Source organism: Microtus oregoni, unplaced genomic scaffold, assembly GCF_018167655.1.
Source record: "Microtus oregoni isolate MIOR12 unplaced genomic scaffold, Mior012 000053F_ref0000044, whole genome shotgun sequence".
In the NCBI taxonomy this organism is placed as follows: Eukaryota; Metazoa; Chordata; class Mammalia; order Rodentia; family Cricetidae; genus Microtus; species Microtus oregoni.
Genome location: NW_024543829.1, coordinates 6,696,859 through 6,705,238, shown reverse-complemented (window position 1 = coordinate 6,705,238; position 8,380 = coordinate 6,696,859). Strand labels below are relative to the sequence as shown.

The window sequence follows — 8,380 nt, the reverse complement described above, 5'->3', positions numbered from 1 at the left end:
GGGAAAGTAAATAACAGTTCAAGCAACGGGAACAGTACCTTCAAGGTCAGAGTGAGTGTCAACCAATTATGTAAAATCTTGCGGAAATAGAAGTCAGGGAAAAGCTCAGCCGACTCTGGCGTTTTAGTTGATCTTCCCAGACCCCCTTTCAACCCGCTATCCCAATGTCAACCCTTGTTCAGGTCTTTGTATTTTATCCGCCTTCCCTCATTTTTCCTTCTAATTGCAATAAAAATCATCATAAAAACTTTTTCCTCCTCTTGGCAAGTCAGCAGCCAAGGAGCCTCTTCAGGATTATAGAGCATTTTCCCTCAGTGTCTCTGGCTGCTGGGCTGCTCTAGGTTGGGGGGTGCCATACCCGGCAGCTTGGGGCTGAGACTGGGCTCTGGCTACACCGGCAGGTGTCTGTTCTCGGGACACAGTAGGACGCCAGCTCCCGGAGCCCGAGAGCTCGCGGCGGGGACGCGCGGCGAGGGGGTGCGCTGGCAGCGGGTGGCTTCCTTCCGCAGGAGCTATTTTTAGCAGCGCCTCGCCCCCCTCTTCCCGGGGCCGCCGGCGTGGTCGCCTCCAGCTCGCGGCCGCCGCTCTGCAGCTCGGCGCCGCCTCCCCCGCCGCGGCTGGTTCTTGGTAGCTTCCACGCGGGCAGGTCCGGAAACTGAGCATGTCTGCAAGCGCTCGGCGGCCCCGGTGGCGACGGCGGGGGCAGAGCCCGGCTGCGTCAGGCTGAGCGCAGTCCGCGCGCGGCCGCGGGAGCGCAGTGCCAGCGCCGCCCGGCCCTGCCGAGAGGGGCGCACTCGCCGCTGCGGGGCTCGCACCGCTCGCTGCAAGCCCCCTCCCGCCGACCCGCAAGTAAGTTTGTGCGGCTGCTGGGCGCCGGGGTGAGGGCTGGGCGCCGGGAGCAGCCCGGGCTGGCGAGCCTGAGGAGAGCCTGGACACCTGGAGAGCGAGAACAGGCAGCCTTCTGCCTCCGGTGCCCGGCGCTTCTCCCAGTCGCTGGGCAGGTTGTGAGCTCTGGGTTACATGGATGCTCTAGCAGAGGTGACGGTGAGCAGACCCGGAGGGCTGAGTGGCTCAGGTGTCAGGTGGGGGGCATTCGGGAAGGAAGGAAGGACCGCAGGTGAGGGAAGGGACCCACAGGCCAGGAGCCGACCAGTGCTGGATGAGGAAGGGAAGATTTGGGGCGCAGGAACCTGCCGGGGAACAGTCTAAAAGGAAAAGTGGGTGTCCCCGGAATGGGGAGAGGGTCAGAGAGCTGAATAGAAGGCCAGTGTGTCCTGAACTAGGATGACAGAAGGGAAGATAGATGAAAAGTGGGGCGTGTGAAAAGCGAATTTGTACGAGAGCAAAGGACACCAGTGGAAGGGCTCAGTGGGCACTTGATGGGAGGATGGACTTGGTTGATTTGGAGAGCCAGAGCAATCTTAGATAGAGATGATGGGGAGAGGCAGGTTTGATTCAAGCCTCCCAAGGGAGTGTGTGAGGCAACATGTTGAGAACCGGCGAGTGCAGAAAGTGGCCTGGAAAGGGGGGGGGGGGGGACTGGAAAGGTGATGAGGGATTTGGGGGGACTTGAGGAGGGAGCGAGGCAGGGATCATGCCGAAGCTGGGGGCTGCTGATAGGTCTGCAAACCGGGAAAAAGGATTGGAGACTACCCCTTAAGTCAAGTCCCCTTGATAGTGTTTAGAAGCGGCTCTCAGAGGTTCCCTTGCAGCCCTCCAGGTTTGGAGGTGCCTGGGCTCCCTGGTGGATGTGGACAGAGATGAAGCAGTGGGGAAGGTAGTCACTTTAGGGGGGCCACCAGTGCTTCCCTCACCTGAAATCCGGGTTCATTTTAAGCAATGTGGGTCTGAATTTGTGCATCACAAAGAGGGGGAGTGGTGTTCTAGGCCATGGGAATCCCTAGTCTCATAAGGGTTTGGGGGGAATGTGTTTGGGGCTGGGAAGTCAGGCAGAAGTCTGCAGCATGCAACACGCAGCAGGGTGTATACATGCATGCATTTATTTGTAGGTGCATGTTGCCGGTCAGGGGTCGTCAGTGTTGCTATAGTCTGTTTCCACGACAGTGAGATCCAGGACTCCCTGAGGTGGCTCAGGACAGGATTCAGGGAAACGTGCTTCCCTTCCCGGAGTCTCTTCTGCTTCCTTTCCTTCTTGGACCAGGGATGCACTTCCATAGCCTTTTCCTGGTCACCTTTTATTCGAAACCTGATGCTGCTCATGTTCCCTATTTCTATGCTTGGAGGATGCATCTCAGCCAGGGCTGCTTCCATCACCTACTCAGGGAAGGAATCCTAGCAGTGTGTGATGTCAGAGAGGCTCTGGAACCACCGGGCCTTCCTAGAGGATTTGGGGTCCATGGTTCTCCCTGCGTCCCTTGCAGGTAACAGGATGATGATGACATCTGTGGATACAGTAAGCAAGCGTGTAGCTTCTAACAGACTGGGAGGGGCATGGGGGGGGGTGAGAGCAGTGAGCATGACTTACCTATTTCTGAAGGGGGAACCTCCTCTCAGTTCCAGGCATGTAAATAGATTACTTAAGAAGGAGAAGACTAGGTTAGTTCAATAGACAATCCAAAATTCTGCTGCCAAAAATAAAAAAATAAAAAAAAATGCCCATTTGATCAGCAAAGCTAAATGAATCAAGAAGGATCTTCCTGAAATGGGGATGAAGAGATGTGTCACCACAACCATGTCTTGTCTTCTCAAGTGCTGCCCAGCTACCCATGTTTGCAGGTGGGTACGTTTGAAAACTGCAGTGCTAGAACCGGAAATAAAGCTGAAGATGATGCTGGAAGCCTGGGCCATCTGTGGAGGGAGAGGGGCTCCCAGCTTTGGTCTCAGGCTGCTGCTTCCCAGACTGGGTCTCGGAGATTGTGTGTCATGACCCATATTTTCAGCAGATTAAATGGTGTGTGTGTGTGTGTGTGTGTGTGTGTGTGTTGGGGGGAGTGTTCAGATAAAGAGAAGCAAGAGCTCAGGGTGTTGAGGAATGGAATGAGTTTTGTTTTTTTTTGCGGGTTTTTTTTTGCCCAGTTTTGCCCCATGTATAGAGTGACAGAATCCAGAAGACAGGTCTCGCCTAGTGGCCAGGGTGTGCCATGTTACTTAATTGGCTGGCCTGGACGTGGGGTCACTGTGTGAAGACATGTCTATTTTTCTAGAGACCTGCGAGGTGGGAAATTTGAATCAGAAAGCAAATGCCATCATCATTTGCTTCTGTTGCTTAGTCTTCTAACTGATTGCATAGAGCATGGGAAGGTACCATAAGAGATTCTTCAGCAGCCGGCTCCTTTTTCTTTCCCTTCAGAATGTAGTTCTAACAAAACACAACTGTATGTTTGCCTGCGTTGACTTGGTGGTGGTTTGCAGGGGGCATCAAGGAGGAGGGAGGGAAGGTTGGATGTGGGTGTTCAATAGAGGTAAAGACAGGAGTCCAAAGATCTCCTGAGTGTGAAGGTGAAGAGAGGTGAAGGATTTGTTTATTTAACTCTAAATTTAGCATGAAATGAGAAGACCCCTCCTTCCCACACCTTGCACTTTGAATCCAAAGAAGGTATGTACCCTCTGGCTGCTTTCTCATTTCCAGAGTTCTGAAGTCAAAGCCTTACTTGACAATTCTCCTGGAGGATCTGCCCTTAAGCCTAGCTAAGCTTCAGCAAACAGTGAGGTCTGCTGCCCTAAGTTAAAGGCATTAAAAAAAGAAAAAGGTGTGATGTCTCCCTGAGAATAAAACAAATGTCAGTCAAAGCAGAAGAGAAATCACTTTGTCTCACCCAAGGATGGATGTGATTGATAGGTGCTTAGAACAGTTTTCCTCAGCTGCGGGCCTTCCCCCGGGGCAACCTAGCAATGTGGAGACAGTCTTGGCATTTATCAACCTTGGGAGAGAGTGTGATGGGCATTTCACAGGTGACCATAGGAACTGCTAGTCAGATTGGATGATGAAGTAGACAGTCCCCACGGTTGTATGATCCTGGATGCCAGTAGCTTAGAAACTATGGTTTTAGGCATTCCTTGGATTACGAATGGTCCCTTTAAAAATGACCACATGGCATGCCTGGAATACACACAAATAAGTAAGGAAATGGATTTAGGTCTTGAGATCAGAAGTGCATTTCAATAACAAACATTAATTTGCAGAGATGTCATTGCAAAATGGTCCCATAGTCCCAAACATTTGTTTTAAAGAAATGAAGTCTACATATTAGCAGAAGTTCATCTCGGCTTTTAGGAAAAGTCTTATAGGGTCGAGGAGATGGCTCAGAGGTTAAGAGCATCATCACTCTCACAGAGGAGATGGGTTTGGTTCTCTGCTCTCACAGGAGGCCCATGACCACATAGAACTCCACTTCCCAAGGATCTGCTGCCCTCCTGTGGCCACCTTGGGCACCAAGCATACATGTGGTGCATATACCGGCAGCTAAACATGAAAACACATAAAATGAATATTAAAAAAATAATAAAAAATGTAAACTCGGGATTCCTTAAAGCATTTGCAATGTGAATTGAGCAAACAGTTTTTATGATTACAGAACTCTTGTGCAGTGTGATTCACTGCACTGCTTGTGCTTAGTCACCATGTTCCCTATGTTCACTATGTTGCCTTTTAACAAAGAAAATGTTCATTTGTAAATTGAAGTTCACTTAAAATAACAATCAGTACATTTTTCCTTTAGTGAGTAAGTAAACAGAATCAGAGGAAAGAATGTTAAGTGAAGGCCTATGAACTGTTTCAAGGAGAAACTTTAGCATCTTAGCATTCTGCTATCTACACAGAAAGGTAGGAGATGCAGATACTTTTCCTGTATTTAGTTTCCATATGAAATCAACAGAATGGGACTACAAGCTTCTCTAGTCACTAGCACAGTGTGTTCCCCAGAAAAGCAGAACAATAGCTGGTGCCCATTAGTGAAATGAGATCTGGTGCTGTTTCCTCATAGCCTGCATGCAGGACCCGAGAATGTTTAGTAGGTAAGAGCTTCATTGCTATCTTGCGGAGGAAAATACCAGAGAATGTACAGGTTTGCCCAAGGTTCCAGCTGCCTTCCTGGCTTCACTCTCTCACCTCTATTTATCATTTGTTGGTTTCATTTAGATGAGGGAGTCATCATTAGAGCTGCTGCCTTCCTCTCTGGTTCTAATAGCCTTGCATGCTCAACCTTTAACATCCCTGAGGGATTTCTGCAGAGCAGAGACTCCAGGCACCTACCAAGCCCTTGGAGTCCTTGGTAGCCGCTCCCTTTCTCCTGTGTGTACAAACTGAAAGCTCTTACCTCTCCCCTTGTGGAACACAGTTTTGTCTCTTGGAAAACAGTTTTTGGGAAAGCCCTGTTTTGTTTTCCACAAAGCTAACCTTCATTTCCTTGCTGGTGTTGCTACTGGGTTAATTGGATGAATTGCACAATCTTGGTATTGTAAAGGATAGTTCTTTCCCAAGAGAAACAGCTGAGGAAAATGCAACCAGTGAGATCCACCCCAGGCTCATCCAGGAACCTATGGTATGAAATGGTGGGAGCTACAGTATGAACCAAAGAGAATCATATGTATTAATAGAACTCAAAGCTTTTGAGATTTGACAACAGTAGATTTTGTCTATGACTTGAGGTCTTTGGATTTGCAATGGCCTGTGCCTTGTGCACTATTTCCAGTTTATAAAAGCAAGGCTGTTCAGGATACTATGTTTATGCATGTCACAAAATGTATTTATGAAAAGAAACACAAAACTAACTCATTTTTAAATATGGATCAGTTGTAGAGATACATAATGATTTTTTTTAAAGAGGCTTCAGAAGAGTCTGTAAGACATAGAAAGCTAAAGAAACTGTTAAGGAGAAGCTATGGATTTTCGTTGGTTGAAGAGTCAGTAGGAGAGAGTGAAATTTGAGGTGAGAGGGGTCAGTCCTCGTCTGCTCTTCCTTTCTGTGGGAAATAGTTATTGATTTTGTTTGACATCTGAGTGAGGAGAGATGTCTTTCTCGCACAGACACTTGTTGACTCGATCATGCCTGTCTGTGTAGAGTTTGTACAACCAGAACACAGCAGGTAATACTTGTTAAAAAGAAAGCAGAATTTCAAGTCAATTCTGTCCTGTGACGCTTGTCGTACAAGTTTTGAATCATATATTTTAAAGTACGCGGCATTTGGTCTTTGGAATGACCAAATGACTGGAAACCAGGCACTCTTTTCTTCTATTTTGGGACTAACCCACAGATAATGTTGCATTCAAAATCCTCACAATAGGTTGGATGTAGTTTTCAAGAGGCAATGAGATAGGAGGGCAACCCCTTTGCCTGTGGAAGCAAACATGGGGCCTACTGGCCTGTCAATCATTGCCCCAGCTGCAAGGGGGGTAGCATGAGAGGTGGGGAGGTTTTCAAGCAGTGCGTGTTGCCCTTGGTAAATAGAAGAACATCACCAACCAGATTTTGAAGTTAGTGCTGTAGCAAAGGGGAAGAGAGTTTCTGTTTTTAATTCCACTTGAGTTTACCATTGCTAAGACTGATGGGTAACAACTTATGGAAAATGAACCTTTAGTTGTGGAAGACTTTTACCCTTGTAAGTGCTTATTCATTACAAGGAGCTAGAAGGCTGACCCACCTTCCTAGGCCTTCACCCTTCATTGGGCTGTGTCTTTACTATCTTCAGAATATCCAGAGTGTGATTTTGTGTGCTCTCAAACTGCCTTCTAAGTTTGGGACTTAGAGTTCCTCTGGCCTTTTAAAGAGGTAAAAAGCCTGCCCTATTTATCACTGAGAGCACAGTGGATGTTGTTGACAGCAGCCTCTTTTATGCAAGGACGTGTATGCCCTTGACATTTGTCTAAACCATCACTTGCTAAAAAATCCACAGAACTCTGCCTCCTGGGCTGTGAAGCCCGATTTCAGCAATTTTGATGTGAACAACTGTGTTGTGATCAGAATAATGGATGAACAAGAATATTACCTACCCATTTCCAGGGACAGAAGTACAGGGCTGAGGTTGGTCTAGGGCCTCCTTGCAAATTAAAACCTGGAAGTCTTTATCAGTTTGACTTGGGGTAAGTGTTATTCTTCATGGAACTTCAGCCTCCTCATCTTTTAGTGAGAAATGGTTATATTTTTCACTCTGTGGACTTGGTAACAGTGTTAGAGTTGATGATCAAAATGAGCAAGGAAGGGCCTTCTTGTTTTATCTTCTTTGCGATGAATAAGGTGCTTTAGGTAATGATACTTCAAAACAAATGTGCAACTGTGGATAATATTTAGTTAGGGTATTTTTATTTGAAGAGTAAAGACTAACTATAGTTGATTGTGGTTATAGTGCTTTAAAAATTGATTCAGTGGCACCAGGCAGTGATGGCACAGGGCTTTAATCCCAGCAGAGGCAGAGGCAGGTGGATCTCTGAGTTTGAGACTAGCCTGGTTTACAGAGTGAGTTCCAGGACAGCCTGGGCTACACAGAGAAACCCTGTCACAGCAAAAACTGCACCAACAACTACTACTATTGCTACTAATAATAATAAAATAAAAGAACTTGTTCAGTGTCCGTCTATTACTACTAATAATAATAAAATAAAAGAACTTGTTCAGTGTCCGTGCATTGTGCAGGTTTTAAAGATGCAGATTTGTTAGAGCTATCCTGTTGGAATTGTGTATTCACTTCCTTGGTCATGATTAAAATATAGCAAGTTCTACTATATTTTAGTGGATTTAGCTATATTAAATGTAGGCGAAGACTGAGCTTGCTTTTCCGACTGCCCAAACACAGATAATTACACAAAAACTTTATTAATTGTAGCATTGTTTAGCCAATAGCTTAGGTGCCTTTCTAGCTAGCTCTTACATCTTAAATTAACCCATTTATATTAATCTGTGTTATCACCATGAGGCTGTGGCCTATTAGTAAGGTTCTGGTGTCTGTCTCCTTCTATAGCTACATAGCATCTCCCTGTTTTGCCTACTCTCTATATGTCTGTTCAGATTTCTCACCTGTTTTTACTCTGCTAAGCCATTGACTTAAACAGCTTTATTCATCAACCAATAAAAGCAACACATATATAGAATGACATCCCACATCATCTTCCCTTTTCTGTCTAAATAAAAAGTAAGGTTTTAACTTTAACTTTAAAAAATACATATAACAAAGCAAGTATAAACAAGAATTATACTTACAGTATTTAATCTGTTTGTATTTGGAAGGTTTCATATCTAATTTATCTTTTATCATAACTAAGGAAAACTATAGCTATAACTATCTGTCGTCAACTCTTCAAAGACCCCAGAAATATATGATATTACCTAAGTAAACAGGAAGTGCATTATAAGCAACTTCCAAAGTTCTAGAATTGATAGAGACATATTGCTGCCTGGACAGTCACCCAAAGTTCTTCTGTAACATT

General features: G+C 46.1%; 1 protein-coding gene across 4 annotated transcripts in view; it reads left to right on the top strand.

The window, feature by feature from the left end:
• Positions 1-716: 716 nt before the first annotated feature.
• Oxr1 (oxidation resistance 1) overlaps positions 717-8,380 on the top strand; it is a 359,076-nt gene continuing 351,412 nt past the window's right edge. Inside the window, exon 1 of one of the 4 annotated variants that reach the window (XM_041637773.1) lies at positions 717-849. The gene's annotated coding sequence lies outside the window, so the exon portion shown is untranslated. Of the gene's footprint in view, positions 850-891; positions 1,045-2,720; positions 2,737-8,380 lie in introns of those variants that run through there. The other 3 variants (XM_041637779.1, XM_041637775.1, XM_041637776.1) reach the window with 3 other exon arrangements.